This window comes from Ursus americanus, chromosome 32 (assembly GCF_024610735.1).
Source record: "Ursus americanus isolate L20-20 chromosome 32, mUrsAme1.1.p, whole genome shotgun sequence".
Taxonomy (NCBI): Eukaryota; Metazoa; Chordata; class Mammalia; order Carnivora; family Ursidae; genus Ursus; species Ursus americanus.
Genome location: NC_142158.1, coordinates 19,601,669 through 19,619,641, shown reverse-complemented (window position 1 = coordinate 19,619,641; position 17,973 = coordinate 19,601,669). Strand labels below are relative to the sequence as shown.

Below are 17,973 nucleotides of genomic sequence, written 5' to 3'. Positions count from 1 at the left end.
GATCACAAGGAAAACATAAAAGGACAGATGGACAAGGCTTGTCATGACTGGACTACTTGCAGTAGCTGAAGACTGGAAAGAAATCAGAGGCTGATCATTAGGAAAACGCTTGAATAAACCAGAGCACACCCACGAGAGGAAGTCCTACCCAACTGTGCAAAGTACCGAGGCCCATCTCTCTAGGCCAACATGGAGTCCTCTCCAGGACCTATTTTTAGGTGAGATAACCCAGGTGGACGAAGTAGGGTAGGGTCTGATACTGTTTGGGACACATACACACAAATGCACATGGGTACACACACACGTGATCTGTTTATATTTAAAAACAAACAAGAAACAGAGGGTTAAACATCTAAAAAATGACAATTTTATTAGGGAAGGGTAGAATGATAGAAGCTAGATTTCTCTGAATACAAACGATCTTGTGTATTTGACTTTGGAACCCTGTAAGCATTTTATGCAGATTTTGGAAAATCTGCAAGTAATGGAAAACTTTTGCACTGAAAGTAACAGTCTGTAAGAATTGAAAACAATGAACATGAACATATATCCATTTGTGGTGGCAAGATTAAGAAGTGAAAATTAGGGGCACCTGGGTGGCTCAGTCATTAAGCGTCTGCCTTTGTATCAGGGCGTGATCCCGGAGTTCTGGGATTGAGCCCCATGTCGGGCTCTTCCGCTGGGAGCCTGCTTCTTCCTCTCCCACTCCCCCTGCTTGTGTTCCCTCTCCCACTTCCCCTGCTTGTGTTCCCTCTCTCGCTGGCTGTCTCTCTCTCTGTCAAATAAATAAATAAAATCTTAAAAAAAAAAAAAGAAGTGAAAATTATTCTTAGTAATTTTACACGTGAGAGCTTGATAGTACATCCCTAATGAAATACACGCTAAGAAAAATAAGGTCTTCCAAAACCCACAAATAAAATCAGCTTACGCTGTTATCAAGAGTCATATTGTTGGAGGCAGTGTTGGTATCATTATTCTGAACCTGTTGGGTGCGTTTTCGGGGATAGAACAAATGTGTAGTTATATTTGAATTCTAGCATCCTTGCTGTTTCGGAATTCCAGATTCTTTGTGTGTGTGTGGGGGGGGAATGGAGGTCCAGATGAAGACCAGAGGTTAGAACAGAGTGTGATTTTGTATCCGTGAGAAGCAACGGAGGAGACGGAGTTGGGGGGACACTGGGGCCCTCCCACACCCGCGTCCCACTGCACACTTTCCCAGACTCTGCACCTTTTCCAGGAAGGCTCCGGGGCCCTCCAGGTGGTCAGTAAACAAACACAAAGTGCTACCTCAGGGGTTAAGCATTTCCTCTTCTCCCTCAGTGGGTGCCTCAGACCCTCCTCTCCAGCCTCCCCCTTCCTTGACCGAGAAACCTCTGTCTCCGAGCTGCCCTCTGCCCTGGGTCAGGCAAGTTCTAGCTCTGAGGCTTATCCAACTGATGTGGTTTTGGGATATCCGTGAGGTGAGGTGGGGAGCTGATGACCAAGAAGGAATTCTGGAGAGGTCTTTGGTGCAAAATGGCGGTTTATGAAAGCACGGGGACAGGACCCTTGGGCAGCAAGAGTTGCTGCCCCGGGTTTTGGGGGTGTGTGTGGCTGATTGTATACTATGGGGTTGGGGGAGGTGAGGAAAAAGGGAAGTTGAGAAAGTTCTTTCATATGTTAAAGAAGACTCACAGGATACGGAGGCCTTGCCTTTGTCAAGGTAAGGTTGTTTTTCCCTCTAGCAAGGCATTAGCATGAAGATAGCTGCGAGCTTCCTGGAGGAACATCACATTTCCCACCCAGGAGGGGGGGCAGGTTGCAGAGTGTAGGCTTCTGCTTTGTCCTCGGCTTGCCTTCTGTTCCCTCATCACGATTATTCATGGGCCGAAGTTCTTGAATCTCAGTTTACTTAGGCTTTCCCCATTTGTTTGGCTAACTCCAGAAAGCTCTTCAAAGTAAGATCTGGTAAACTGTGCCGAAGAGTGTATTTCTGGAGCAAGTGCAAAGCATATAGTTATCACCTTTTGCTTCAAGTGGTAAGACCCAGGGCACTTTACATTTTGACAAACAGAATTTGAGAGAAACCAGGGGAGTGTTGAGGGGTGGGGATGAAGGGATTTGTCCAGAGCGCTGGAAACCTGAGCTGGGACTTCAGGCTTTGTTCCAACAAATCTAGATTCAGGAGGAAAGATCCTGCTGGACACTGACGTGGGGACTCTGAGACCATTGAAACTGGGGCCTTGCTCTGGGTCCCAGGCAGTTTAAGGAGGGGGGAAGCCATTGTTAGCTTTCATCTCTGCTGGCTTTGCTCCATGCACCCCTGGAGAGCCATATACCATGAACTGATTTGAAAAGAAGAGCAGAAGGCGTATTGCTGGTTATTTTCTGTTATTAATTATTCTTCACTATCAATACGCTTTTGAAATAAACACTTCAAAAAGAAGTGGACCGAAAGGGCGAATTTCTAAGCAGGAAAAAAAAAGTTGTTTGAGTATCAGCCCAAGCACATGGTGAAGCATTCGATCGTCACTCATCCCTCTCTTAAATATTTTTTAAAGCACCTACTATGTTCCCCGTGGTGCTGCCAGGTTCTGAGGTGAGCTGGAGGACAGCACGGCTGCTTGCAAGGCGTTGGGTACACGGTGCGCTGTGTTTAACTTCCGTTAGATTAAATTAAAAACCGGTTGTTATTTGACCATTTGTATGATTACAGGCAGTCATCATCCGGGTTGTTTTCCAAAGGCCCGATCTGAGTCAGTGGGCCTTTGACGACGGTGACAAGGCAGCAGCCACATGAAGCGTCTCTGCGGAGCAAAGCTCACCGAAGAAACTGTGACAGAGGAGGCTTAGCTCAGGAAAAAGGAACAGAGAAACAGCTCGGGGTACAAAGCTCTTTATCTCTGTTTCCAAAGTGCAGTGGTTTAACATATAAAAAGGGCACTTCGGGGAAGGTTTTCCCCTGCAAGTTTCTTTCACACATTTGCTGTCGGGAAGGACAATAGAGCCAGGAATATCTACTCTCGGAGAGGATTTTCCTCCTCTTACTCAGGTATTAGACTGAAACAGCACTTCCCTTCTCTGCAAGCCTGAAGACGGGATTACATCGGAGTCTGGGGCTTCCATTGGGAAACGTCAATTGTTAACCAGCAGGTAACTGGCACTTAACCTGATGCTTAACCAGCCAGTCCTCACAGTTGTGAGAACTGGCACCTTCTGTCTGTAGAGTTTCCGGTGACATGAGCACCAGGGGTCTGTAATATCGACACTGTTATCTCCGTCCCCTTGTCCCCTTGTACCCACGAAACATTTTAATGGTTGTTTTTCCTGGTCAGATCCGGCTGCCTCAAGACATCGCAATATTTACTTCTTGACTCACTTCTCTCCTGAGCTCCCGGAGCTTTTCACTCCTTAAAACAAAAGGAGAAAGAGACATTGAGTAGATCAGCGTCCCGTTAGATGCCTCTGGTTTAAACTGCAGACGCTCCAAACCCAAGACGAGATATGTCTGCTGTTCTCTAGACCTTGTCATCATGTCTGAATCATGTTCTCTGGTTCATAGAAATGCTAGGATTGTACCCACTTCTCTTTAAAGAACATACGAAACGAGCAATCCAATAGACAAACCCATTAACGAGGAGTATTGACCACTTGGGCTTCTGATATTAAAAAAAAAATGTGAATTGGTAGAAAAGTCAAATCAGAGCTAGAGGGATGTCTGACGTGCGTTCTGTGAAACATCTGTTCTCGTAGCCACATTTGCTAATGTGATTAGACATTATAAAGTTCTAATAACATATTATTATAGTATAATTCATGATAATATATTAATATTATAAAGTGCTAATAACTTCCACAGAGTGTTATCATTTGAGGGCTGCAGAGACTCGCATCGGTGATCCAGCCTCCCTCTCCTGCATCATGGAGAATGAGGGCCAGAGGAGTTAAGGGACTTTCCCAATATCACATCACTAGACCTCAGTCTATTCCTTTCTGCAAGATAATTATAATAGAGACAAAAGAAGCATCTAAAGAATGTCCCCAAATAAGCAGTCTTCTTTCAAAAGAAGGTCTTAGTTCAAATGGCCCCTCTCCAGGGGTGCCTGGGTGGCTCAGTCACTTAAGAGTCTGTCTTTGGCTCGGGTCCTGATCCCAGGGTCCTGGGATCCAGCCCCGCATGGGCTCCCTGCTCAGCGGGGAGTCTGCTTCTCCCTCTCCCTCTGCTGCTCCCCCTCAGCTGGTACATGCTCTCTCTCTCTCTCTCTCTCTAATAAATAGATAAAATCTTTAAAAAAAAAAATGGCACCTCTACCGAGAGGACATCCTTCAGCATGTTCTTACTCAGTCTTATTTATCCAAAAAGACCTGAGCTCTTCCTGAGTTTATGACTTATTACATTCTAGTGCCTTCCGCACTAGTATGTCAGCTCTGGGTTGGCAGAAGTTCCGTCTGTTTTGTTCGCTGATCTATCTGAGCCCCCAGGACGGTGCTTGGCTTCCAGGTGATGCTGAATACTTATAAGACGAACGAAATGAAATCTGGTTACCACCAAAGCCGAGGACCAATGAGAGCAGGAACAAAAGTAAGATACTTAAAGGCTGAATGGTATCATACTGCAATTAAAAGTAATAATAAACTGGGGCACCTGGGTGGCTCTGACGGTTGAGCGGCCAACTCTTGATATTGGCTCAGGTCATGATCTCAGGGTCATGAGATCGAGCCCCACGTTGGGCTCAGTGCAGAGTCTGTTTACCCCTCTCTGTCCCCCACTTGTGTTTTCTCTCTCTCTCAAATAAATAAATAAAATCTTTAAATAATAATGATAATAATAAACCGAATGGCTGTTTTGAGAATTTTCCTACGAATTCCATCCTCCCTGCTGCCCCATGAAGGCTAAGAAGACCCTGAATGTTGCAATCTTCTCAACATACCCAAGCCTTGACTCATTAGGATCAAACTCCTAGCATTTAACTCTTAATTTATGCCAGCTAGATATTTTATAATGATAGTTCGGGTATTAGAATGAAAAGTGCCAGAGGTGTCAGCAAGAAGAAGGGGAAGCAAAGAACTAGAACTAGGTAATCTGTTGGGCTCTTGACTGTCCTGAGTCACTCAAGTGTCTTGGGATCTCAAGATGTTCCTAGTGTTGATGTCCTTCTCCATGTGTTCCCAAACAGCTTAAACTCATGCATGCTGCCTGTCATCTTGTAGTGACTCTAAACATTCAATTTGATTTAATTCAACACAATTTCAGTTACTGAGGGTCTACTCCACAAATTATTACACTAGGCGTTTTAGGGAGAGATATATGAAAAAGGTTGAGTTCTGATAAATGGTGGCTGTTTGATGTATGGCCTGCTTGGCCCATTGCCTGCAGGACGTCCGTGGCAGAGAATTTTTTATCTTACAATTATGAGGCAGGAAGGGTAGGGGAGGAGCCCTCTCTGTTGGATTAATAGGGAGATAATCAAATCTGAGGACAAAGATGTCGAATCTGAAAGAAGTTCAATGGGAATAAAGAGACTTCTAATGACCCAGATAAGACACATTTTCAATCATGAGAAAAACAGGAAAAAGAAAAATGAAACAATCAGGCAATGAATGAATTGGCTGCTCAAAGGGTACAAGAGATTTAAAGATTGTTTTCTTAACATTTATTCTTAAACACAACCTTCAGTGCACGACCTTGATTTTATGTAAGGTCAAGAAAAGCAGGAAAGGAAGAAGAGAGAGCTTTCAGATGGCAATAAATGCCAAAGAAAGATGACGCTTGAGACAGCTGAACACAAAAAGCCACCCACCATCTCCACTGAGAGCGGATTCAGCAAGAGACTGAGTATACGAGGAATTAAAACAAGGTTTTCAGCAACCAACAGGAAAGAACCTAAAAAAAGAGAAAAAGAAAATTTGTGATAAAATCCCACCAACTTGTCTGAATAGAAGCCAACACAAATATTTCCCCCTTAAAGGTATTATTGGCTTCAGTTTCTAGCATTTATTATTGGCTGAATCAGGTACCAGTGGCTTCACAGGGAGCAAAAGCCAACTTGAAAGCGAGAGACCATGTCCACAACAAAGCAGGGACAGTGCATCCCAGGGGTGGTATACCAGATTCCTGCCTGTGCTCCTTGCAGTTGGTTGTCGTAGACAACCCTAACAGGAAGACGCTGGAGCCATTTCTAACAGCATGGGACCCGTGTGTTAATCACGATGCTTTGGGCCGTAGGGGATAGGAAAACCAAATAAAGCAGCTTCAACAATAAGAGGAAAATGGATTACCACCTGTAACAGTTGAGTCTGGAGGTGATAGGTGAGGCTGGGTCTCCGGATCAGTGAGCTCCGCAGCTCGGTGCTGTCGGGTTGACCTAGATTCTTTCCATCTGTGTGGTCTGCCAATCTCTCCATGCGTGCTGCTCCCCCAGTCTTCACAAAATTGCTGCAGCAGCTCCGGGCATCACAGCCTCACACCGTACCAAAAGCCGGAAAAGAACAGTAAGTACCAAAAGGTGTATGACTATCCTGGAGCCTCTCTTGGAAGAGGAAATAGAACCTGAGCAAACGCTTCCATCCCTCCCATCTTGGATTGGCACGAATTCTATCAAATGCCATTCTTAGCCAATCAGCGACTAGAGGAATCGGATTATCAATTGGTTTAGATGAATTAAGATGTATCTTTAAGCAGCAGGGAGGGTCCAGCCTCCCCTAAGCCAGAGATACATACGCCTGAGTAAAATCAGGATGGTGTGAGTCAGCAAGCTCGGTGGGTGTGGAAGGAAGGCTGTTGTGTAGGCAGCAATGGTGTGTGCCATACCCCCCCCCCTTTATTTACACACGATAGCCGTCTCTCTTTGTGGTCTATAGTTCCTTGTTCATTTGTTTGTTTTTTAAAGATTTTATTTATTTATTTGAGAGGGAGAGAGCACAAGCAGGGGAAGGGGAGAGAGGGGGGAAGAAGCAGGCTCCCTGCTGAGCAGGGAGCCCGACACGATTCCAGAACCCTGGGATCATGGACTGAGCCAAAGGCAGATGCTTAATCGACTGAGCCACCCAGGAGCCCCAAGTTCTATGGGTTTTGACACGTGCATGGAGGTGTGTAACCACCACCACTACCATCAAGAGCTAAGAAAGTATATTGTGAGAGTGGGTGGTAGTTTTATGATCAAGGGCCATGGACCTAATATTGTGGTATAGACAAGCATGGCAGCCTTCACCCTGTATGAACACACTTCCAGGCAAGGTACAGACGTAGGTTTAAGCAGCCAGTTATGGGGGCTTGCAGATGGGAGAGACCCCCACTCTGGAGCTATAGCTGATCTCATCCTTGGGACTATGTATGGTCCCCCAAAAAGCCATTTCTGATGGCCGCCCTGTGGTTGAGCTGATGGTACGCTTCCCTCCGCAGGACTCACAACCCTCGCTTTATTTTGTCCGTCCTTCTTGTCGCCCCTCAGCTAGCCAGCCGGCATTGTTCAAGACGTCTGGATTCAGAATGTGCTTCCAGTCCAAAGCAGAAAGCTTTGCAAGGGGCCTTATTCCAGAGAGGACTAGCTGGCCTCAGGATGGCATGATGCTAACTTGGGTTTGCCTTTTGAGCTTTATTATGGCAGGTAGATGATGCTGGCGAACTATTTTAGGAGACAGGCATGGCCTCTGAGCTGAGTTTGAACACGGTAAATAACATCGTAAAATAAAATGATTATAGTAGGAAGGGCAAACACAGTAGCTAACATTTACAAACCGAAGGACTGTCTGGCGTGAGCAGCTTTTCAGCCCCGGTCAACAATACTGACAGTGTTTAGAGTCCCAGGAATGAGCCCAGCGCTAGCTACGACCACAGTCATCTATCCCGGTTGCTTTCTTCCAGGGAGCTGGGCGCCAGTCTTTGCTGCCTGGGGCCCCGCACTTGCCCATAGAGTGCCTTTGTGAAAAGTAGCAAAAATCTCCCCTTGCTTTACTTTATTTACATCGCTTAGAAAAATCATTGCGATAGGCAGTAAAATTGGACTGGTCCGTATACAAATCCCTCGAGCACGAACTCTGAATGGTGCCTCTTCGGTTGCAATCAGCAGAGCTGTGCGTCGTGACTCAGAACCCAGTTGTCTGGAGAATAAGAGCAAGTCCCATTGCTCAAAAACGTAGCAGGTCTGGACCCATGGCTTGGGGGATCCCTGGCAGTTTATTAATTTATTCATTGGGCATTTACAGAGTAGTTATTCTATTCTAGGTGCCGTGCTAAGTGCTATGGGAGCATCAGCTCATTTAATCTTCCCAAAAAACTGGGAACAGGTATTAATTCCATCCCTATTTCACAAGACAAGGACGTCAAAGTTTGGAGGGCTGGTATTGCTTGCCCCTCATTCAGAGGCTCAGGAGCTAACAGAGCTTAGCTAGCATCTTGATTGAGCTGATACTAAAAGCTCTGAATGTATAGATGCGTGTGTACGTATAAACGCATATTTACAGATAACAATTCTGGTGGAATTGATGTCGATGATTCTTCTAGACATTCCTATTGTATCTCTTTATTTTAATATATTTTTGCCAGATTTCTCAGAAAGAAACGAGGGGCGCCCATGATACGTAAGGTGTTGCAGGAGACGATGATGTAAACACATTAAAAATGGCAAAGCTGAAAGGGAAATGTCTGTCTTTTTCGGATCGGATGGCTGAAAGCGACAAGTAGCCGGGCAGCGGTCCGGGTGAATTGCTCAGTGCTTCCGTGGCGCCTGTTTCAGTGGGGGACCGGTGGCCTTTTGCTCAATTAGGAGGATTAGCCTTCCAAATTGGGAGCATGTTGGCCACGATTCAAGCCCGAGAGGCTGAGCTTTCTCAGCGATAATCCTTACGATCTTAGGAGAGGCGACATGGCGGCTTCCTCCCAAGCACATGCCGGAGAGGAACCTCTGTGTCCAGAGACCAGCTTTTTCTTCCTTTTGGTTTCTGTTGGCGTGGGAGCACAGCGTTTGGCCCAACAGCACATCGGGGGTAAGTCAGCCTTTCTTGCCACTCTGTCTGAAGAAGCTGATTGAAGTGAATGGGGAATGAAAAAATTTGCCTGGCAGCTTCTTCCTTGGTTCTCTTACAGGAGGATTCTTTTTTTTTTTTAAGATTTTATTTATTTATTTGACAGAGATAGAGACAGCCAGCGAGAGAGGGAACACAAGCAGGGGGAGTGGGAGAGGAAGAAGCAGGCTCATAGCAGAGGAGCCTGATGTGGGGCTCGATCCCAGAATCGCCGGGATCACGCCCTGAGCCGAAGGCAGGCACTTAACCGCTGTGCCACCCAGGCGCCCCTACAGGAGGATTCTTAATGTGACTGGCTTCCTCTTCCTAATTAGATTGAGCAATTCGGATTCCCCAGGAATCTCAAGTTTTCCAACGGAAGTCCCGCCCTCCATCACACCTGCCTGCCTCCCCGCACCATAGAGCCACCCCCTTGCAGGGAAACCCACGTCTCCTCTTCAAAGCAGAGGAGAGGCTCGATGCCAGGTCCTGGTGGCTGGCTCTTCAATCCCATCAGATTCGAGAAGCGGGGCCAAACACTTTGCCGGCCACTCTGGGGCAATGGAAAGGTGGGCAGGACAGTCTGGGACACTAGGCTCCCATGAATCATTCATGCATTCAGTTAACACGTATTTGTTGAGTACTCACTACCTGCCAGGCACCGTTCTAGGCATGGGGGATACGGCAGCAAACAAATGAGACAAAATCTCTGTACTTTCTGGTGGGGGAGACAGACGATAAAGAAATAAGTAAGCAAATGCATAGCGTGTTCCATCAGGAGAAGGGTAGCAACTGTTGCGATCTAGGCATGTGTATCAGAAATGGACCCCTCCCGGGGCTCTGTGCTGGTACAAAGTCCTCTAGGTTTACAGTGGAGGAAGAAATTCTTTTTGACAGAGAAAGGAAGATTCGTGGAAGAATTCGAGCAAGTGGTGAGACTGAAGCCGGCTCTGAAGAAGTTTCGGCCGGGTGAACGAAGACAGCCATCATGCTGGGACGCAAGGACAGAGAAGCTCCCCGAGCCTTAGGAGACATTGCAGCAAGGGCTCAAGAGTGAGGAAAGGGGATGTGAAGCACATTCAAAGGAGCGGAATAGCTTACTCCAGGCTCAACAGTGAGTTGGATAGCAGGTAGAACAGGAGGAGTCTGGCAAGGTAGAGAGAGGCCAAGCGATGGAGGGCTTTGACTGCAAAGGACATGGGTTGAGCTCTGCATGCAGTGGGGGATGCTACCGAGTGTTGTCTGTGGGGAGTGGCCTGAGCAGATGGGTATACAGAGGGCAGTGGGTCCGCCAGATGCCTCGTGCAGGTGTAGGGAGACACCCGAATGGTGCTGGCCCTGGTGGCTGACCCCTAGTGGCCTTGGGACGGGGAAAGTCTTTGGTTTCCCTTAAATACCAGGTGGCATTTTCTTATGTCTCAGGTGACTCAGGATAACAAGCTAGACGTTTACATTCAAACGTGGTCTTTCTTTCCTGCCCAAGCCACTGAGATTCAAGTTCAAGGGCAGTAAACTGAGGCTGGAACAGACAGGTTCACTGCTCCCTTTGTTATAGCTGTGGTTGAGCAAACCAGGAGCTGAAAAGCTTGATCTACTGGTAACTCGTGGTGATTTCTTGCAGCAAGCCTCCGTGGTTAAGAGGTGTGACCCGTGCCTTCTCTGGACAGATTGCTTATAGATGGTCAGAGAAATCTGGAAAGGAATGAATTCCACCATCTTTATACTCCTGACATTGCAATTTACCCTCATGGTTTATGAGGAATACAGAGCCCCAAAGAGAAGAGAGGAAGCAAAGCCTTGCATTTCACAAGATTAGTTCATTAATGTCCTCCTGCTAACTCAGCCAACAAAGATATTTGATTCACCTGAGTTTAAAAAAAAATATCTTCTGCTCCCTTGTTCTCTTTCTTCTTCCACATTCTCCTTCCCTGTATTTATTAGGGTCATTATCTTTTCTCCTGTCTTTGTTGGTATTTGTAACATCTGGAAAGGAAGAACCGAGATGCTTGTACAGGTGATTTTAGACATTTTTGTCACGCTGTATGTGGGATGTGACACTTTCCCCATCCTTCCTTCGAGTCTTGGGTGAAGCATCCACCACTCAGGAAAGTTCGCTGGAGTTGTCTCTAGTATGTCGGCCCTTTTCCCGGTGGGTGTGGGCCTGGAACAGGGGGTGCCCTCGTGGGGGGTGGTTCACAAAGTTTGTGGTGCATGTACGTTCACCCCTCAGACTCGAAGGCCTAACAGGCCCACGCTCTTGTTCTCTCCCTGGGGATTAGTGCTGGAAATTTGAAGCCAGTTGAGGAGGGCTGGCAAAGAAATGGGTATTAACATTGATACTTTGAAAGGGCAAAGGCTTGCCAAGACTTAAATCCTTCAGTTGTTTTGACGATCCTTTCAAAAACACAGCGCTGGAAATCCCAGAATCCTAATCCCGTTTGGCTCTATCTATAGGCCTTCTCACTGTTCATGGTATTTCCCCTCCTAAACAAAACAAAACAAAACAAAACAAAACAAAACAAAACAAAACAAAACAAAAACCCCCCAAAAAACACATGGTAGTTACGAAAAAATAGTGTTGTGAAATTGCTTCCTGGGAAGGAATTGGGCTGCTTGAAAGGGGAAGTGCGAGAACCAGAGAGAAGGAGGTCTACCGCCCTGAACAACCTCACCTTCCAACGCCAGGGGGTGGACAGAATTGGGGCTGTTCGTGACACTCCTTAAAAAAACAAAGCAAACAAAGCAAACACCACCGTTTCGTGCCGTCCTGCCCCTCCAGATGTTCTGTGTGAAACCCTCTGAGGCCATGTGTCATTTCGAGACAGCGTCAGGCGGGGTCTAAGCCCTCCAACGGCCCGAGCGTGGGAATTGGTGCTGGTGCCAATTTCAATGTGGGTGTGGGGCGGGAGGGTGCTTCCCACGCCACACCAAGAATTCAACTCAAGTCTCACACTTATCCACCTGGAGACAGCATTAGATCCCACAGGTTGAGGGTTCAGTCCTACAAGACGACCCTCAGCCGCCCCCACTTTAGATGTCACTCACCAGGCCAGGCTGTCCCCTGCGCTTCTGATGACCAGCTACCAACTGGAGGTTCCAACGGCCTCCTCCAGTAGAGGCCCGCTGTGAGCCCAGACTGTCGCCTCTGCTTCTGGCTGACTGGCTATAAACCAGAGGTTCCCATAACTCCCTCTTCAGGTTCAATTAATTTGCTACAGCCACTCACAGAACTCAGAGAAGCATTTTCCTTACTAGGTTAGTGGTTTATTATAAAAGGCCATCACTCTGGAACAGCCCGATGGAAGAGAGGCTTAGGGCAAGGTGTGGGGGAAGGGCACGGAGCTTCCACGCCCTCCTATGTGCACCACACTCCCCACATCTCCCCGTATCCACCAGCCCGGAAGCTCTGGGAACCCTGTCCTTCTGGGTGTTTGTGGGAGACGTCATTCTACAGACATGAAGGCTTAACTCATGGGCTATCGGTCACTGATTCACCTTCCGGTCCTTCTCTTTATCCCGGAGGTCAAGATGTGGGACTGAAAGTTCCAACCCTCTCCTCACAAACTTGAGTCCCCTGGCAACCAGTCCCTCTATTCTTAGGTGCTTTCCAAAGATGACCTCATTCACAGAACAAAAGACACCTTGATCACGCTCATCTCTCAGGAAATTCCAAGGGTTTTAGGAGCTCTGTGCCAGAAACAGGATGAAGCCCAAATACGTATTTCTTATTATAAATCACAACATTGCAGTTAGACTCCTGGCTCTCCCTTTTTCTAGCTCTGTGAATAAGTCTATAAATAAGGTCCCAAAGAGCACCTGCTTCCCAGGCATGTGGTAGAGAAGAAATAAGCCAATTCCTGGAAAACTGGAAGAACTCCCTAGAATCCCATGTTGGGCCTTTCCTCCACTCATGCAGAGGGACCCCCACCAAAGATTCTCAAATTCTGTATGTAAATTTACATTGAATACCAGAAAGCAGAGAGGAGGTGTGGCTGCTTCTTCTCAAAGGGAAAACGGGCTTTCAAACATCATGTTGATAGGGACAGGGAAACACTTCCTAGAATCGATTACAGGCATACCTCGTTTTTTGGTGCTTTGCTTTGTTGCTCTTCATGGATGCTGCGTTTTTTGTAAATCGAAGGTTTGCGGCAACCCCGTGCTAGGCGAGTCTATTGGCATCACTTATCCAACAGCATTTGCTCACTTTGTGTCTCTGACACATTTTGGCAATCCTCACACTATTTCAACCTTTCTCATTATTGTTACATTTGAATGGCTGCCATTTCATGGTAAAACGTGAACAGATGAGGACGTGCTTCTAATGGATGAGCGAAGAAAGTGGTTTCCTGAGACGGAAGCTTCTCCTGGTGATGATGCCGTGAAGACTGTTGGAACAACAATGAAGGATTTAGAATACGACATAAACTTAGTCAATCGAGCAGCGGCAAGGTTTGAGAGGATGGGCTCCAATTCTGAAAGAAGTTCGACTCTGGGTAAAATGCTATCAAACAGCATTACAAGCTACAGGGAAATTACTAGTGAAAAAAGAGTTAATCGATGAGGTAAACTTCATGGCTGGATTATTTTAAGAGCTTGCCACAGGCACCCCCACCTCCAGCCACCACCGCCCTGATCAGTCAGCAGCAACATGGACGGATGCAAGTCCCTTGCCAGCAGAAAGATTGCAACTCGCTCAGAGCTCAGAGGATGGTTAGCATTTTTTAGTTGTATTTTAAAATTAGGGTGTGTCCATTGGTTTCTTAGACATATCCTATTGCATGCTCAATAGACCGCAGTAGAGTATCCCTATAACTTTTCTATGCGCTGGGAAACCAAAAAATTCCTCTGACTCTCTTGACTGTGCTATTTGCTTCATCATGGGGTGGTCTGGAACCAAACCCAGGTGACAGGGGCTCATGGCTCCCCCAGCCTAGAGAAAAGAGGTGTGCCTTATACTTTCTCCTATAAAGAGGGGAAAGTAGAAGAGGGTGCACTGAGAAAGATTTAATAATTCTGCTTAGAGTCTCCTTCTCCAGGGTAACCGGTTCATTTGTGGAGGTTATGCTAGCTTTGGTAAAACTTACATAAAACCCCGGAGAGCCACGGTCAAACATTGCCGGGAGTGGGCTTGAACCCATAACCCGAGTACCATTCCGGAAGGTTCTGTCTGCCTCTAAGGGCTGTATATGTCCTCCACCCATGACCATCGCTCCGCACGTGTAGGAATGGGCCTTAGAGAAGCTTGCAAATGGTAGCTTTGTCTCGCTCTCTCTCCTCTACCCAGTCACGCTCCCACGTACTCTCCTGGCCATAGGCAGCAGGAGAACACCGGTTTTGAACACAAAGGACATCTGTTGCATGTAATCATTGTATAGAGCTGGCTTACTCCCATTATGAATAATCATAAAATTGGGGGTGAAAGGTACCTGCACGTTTGAAGCTACGAAAAGGCCATGATTCATTTTCAGTCTCTTTATTACAAGGCCTCGTCTCAGATCATTCGCAGCAAAGTTTTACCCTGGAGCCAGTTTCCTCAGTCATGTTAAATTCATGGGGGGAAAATCCTCCTAGGATTTAGAACTGAAAAATAGACAGCTTTAATAACAGAAACGCTGATGTGAAGAGCAGGGAAAGACAGCAAGTTCTAACCATTTAGGGAAAAAATGGGGAAGATGTTGTTAATAAGCTCTGCTATATTTTTATCTTACCATTTTCTTCATCTGAAGGAATATTGAGATGAGGTTTTAAATTCTGAATGATTATCTGACAGCTTCCATCTCCAGGGCAAATTATTAGCAAGAGTTATATTTCGCTATTACCTCTACTCAAAACTCAGAGGACCCACGCTTCTCAGCCCAGATGAGAAATAAAATCTACAGACGAGAGTGCTGTGAACAGGGTGCCAGGTCCCAGTGACTTCTAGGTCACCTTTTGTGAGCTTTGTGGACATTGACCTTCTTATCAAGTAGGGCTGGGGGAGGGATCGGTTGGGCCCCTAACACCCTCCTGGATATGTTCTGCTCCCCCCCCCAAGTGCCATCTTTCACCGTTCTGCCCCAACCCATCCCACCACATGCCCTGTATTCCAGTGACACCAAACTGCCCAGCAGTCCCAAACAGGCCAGCTTTTTGGTTTATTTCTTTTCTTTTCTTTTTTAAGAGAGAGTGTGTGTGGATGCGTGGGGGAAATGGCAGTGAGAGAGGGAGAGAGAGAATATTAAGCAGACTCCACGCTCAGCGCTGAACATGGAGCCTGACGCGGGGCTCAAATTCACCACCCTGAGATCGTGACCTGAGCCAAAACTAAGAATCAGACGCTTAACCTGCTGAGTCACCCACACCCCCCCCCCGGGGCCACCTTCTCTGAACAACCGCCTCCCACACACCGTTCCCATCTGGGTAACCTTCCTCTCATCTTTTAAAGGCTCATCTCCAATGTGACTTTCTTCTAGAAATCTTTCCAACCCCCAGCAGAGTTAAGGGTATCTCATTCTGCTCTTCCATAATCTCCAGTCCCTTTTTCACTGTGGAGTTTGCTACACTGGAATTATTCGTTTATAGTGTCCCCTCCCCCCGGGTAACCCAGAGGGCAAGGACTTTATCTCAGATACTTGTACCCTCTAGCCCGGGGTTTCTCAACAGGAACAATATTGACATTTGGGACCAGAAAATTTCTTGTTGTAGGAATCATCCCTGCCCCCTCCCCAGCCAATGCCAATGGCACCCCATCCCCAGTGTGGCAATGAAAGCCATCTCCAGATATCGCCCGTTGCCTCCTGGGGGAGAAGAGAGCCCCTGGTTGAGAACCACTGCTCCGGGCCTAACAGGGAGCCTGATATACACTAGGCGCTTAAGAAATATTTTCTGAGTTGGTAAATCAATGTCCAAGTTAATGAGTACAAAGGCGAATGAGTCAGCAGGTGAAGAAAGACCCTCCCACGGCTTCTACACACTTGGCGAATCAAACTCAGAACCTTACTCGGGCAGTCAAGGCTCTTCGTGAACTGGCTTTACTTCTCCCTTATTACCCCTTGTCCCCTTTGCTTCTCACCTGTGGTCTCTTCCCCATTCTCACACTTGCTTTTCCTTCCCACCACTCTCAATTCTCGACATACTTCAACACGAAAAACTAACCTACTTCAAAAAGCCTCCCCCAATTCACCCCGTCTACGGTGATCTAAAGATGAATAGGATGGATGAGGGAAAATTATAAGAATACATATACACGTAATGTATATGTAATGTATACGTAATGTACATGTAATACATATGTCTACACACACGTATACATATACACATGCATGTGTTATTTGGGGCCTTAGAACTATTCATCTTTTTGTTTCATAAACACATATAGGAATTCCCTTCTCAATCAGAAGATCGCTCCTGGAGAGAAGGCCTACTTGCACCTCGAAGTTTTTTTCTTCTGAGCAGCAGTACAAGCTTTATGAACAGCAGATGTTTAGCTTTTATTTGGGATGAATTTTTTTTCTTGAAGCAACTGGCAGATGTGTTAAATCTGTGTCATCCAGGTGCTCCTGTTTTGTTTTTAAAATGCATGGGGCTAACTTGTTAATATCTTGCCGTTTTTAAACAAACCCATTTCAAGAAGATTCTGCAAACATGAATAAAAGTAATTTGCAACATTTTAGGATTTCTGTGAAAAGGCGCAAAATACGATAAGCTCTGAGAAGGACAACAGCGGCTGCCTTTTGTCTTAGATTTTGATTGTGCTCAAACTCCATCTAGGCTTTATCCCGTTGCTTGGTAGAACTGTATTAAAAGCTTTGGCTACGGGGCGCCTGGATGGCTCAGTTGGTTACGGGTCTGCCTTTGGCCCAGGTCATGATCTCAGGGTCCTGGGATCAAGCCTCGCATTGGGCTCTCTGCTCAGTGGGGAGTCTGCTTCACCCTCTGCCTTCTGCCTCCACCCCTTCCCCTCCCCTTCCCCCCAAATCTGCTGTGTTGACTTTTTAGTAAATAAATGAAGTCTTCTAAAAAGATAAACTTTGGCCTTCCTGCTGATTTCTGAGCTTTCTCAACACCCAAGCATATTCCTACTCTCGTCCTTCAGGCACACTTGTCATGACGGGTACATGCATTTTCCCACATGTCTGTGCTTGGAAATTGGCTCCAACTTTTGCCCTACAAGGCATTTCTCAAGTTTTTCTTGGAAGAGATTATGCTTTACCCAAGAGCAGTCACCCATGGGGCTTCTCGTCCTCAATGTTCAATGGCAGAGGTAAGGGGACAACCCCAGAATCCATCAGCATTGCGTTCCAGTCCCCATCTGGGACCGGGTAAATATAGACATACGGGAATGGGGTCGGATGGGGAAAACCGTTTCTGATTTTTGTAACCGTTAATAAAAAGGTGAAAGATTGCTTTTGTTCAAGTCTTATAATTTGCGTCTTTCGACAGAAGAGCCTCCTGAAGCTTCAGTCCTCCCTGCTGTATCTTTGAAGCACCCTATCCAGGGCTGTCTCCTCTAGGCCTACCCACGCCCCCTCTCCGCCCCACTAAAAATACTAAACCACAATGCTTCTCGGGCCCAGCCTCCTCTTAGAGCACCATCCTTGTTTACTCCACTCACCACCAAAAGCACACCTGCGTCCCTAGCTCACTGCCTTCTGGCAACCTTGTGCATCTCATCACTTCTCAAAGCGCACCCACTCTTTCCCAGAACCCTGGACCTATTTATTGCCACGTTTTATGACCCCTTCTTGTGACTCCAACTCCTTGACCCCACTGTGTGCGGCTCCTCTAGGGCTGATGTTCTACGACTCTGAGTATTATCTAACCTTTCTATATAAAGCGGTGACGGACCATTCATGCCTTGATCATTGTTAAATCTCCGGCATGGGTTAATAACTTACGTTCTCAATAAATGTGTTGAGTGAAGAAAGGATTGCTAGAACTGGATGGAAGATTGAATTAGGTATAAGAATCGTAGAAAACAAATCCTCATCTCTCAATTTTTAAAAGATTATT

General features: G+C 46.6%; 1 long non-coding RNA gene across 2 annotated transcripts; it reads right to left on the bottom strand.

Moving 5' to 3' along the window:
• Positions 1–396: 396 nt before the first annotated feature.
• LOC123801582 (uncharacterized) lies at positions 397–14,630 on the bottom strand. 2 transcript variants are annotated; one of them, XR_006782263.2, is made up of 5 exons: positions 14,409–14,630; positions 13,062–13,367; positions 6,262–6,440; positions 5,781–5,863; positions 397–3,389 (listed from the first exon to the last, which is right to left on the bottom strand). It is a non-coding gene; the product is annotated as an uncharacterized LOC123801582 (long non-coding RNA). The 2 variants fall into 2 exon arrangements; XR_015722596.1 differs by having other exon boundaries at positions 6,262–13,367.
• Positions 14,631–17,973: the final 3,343 nt, after the last annotated feature.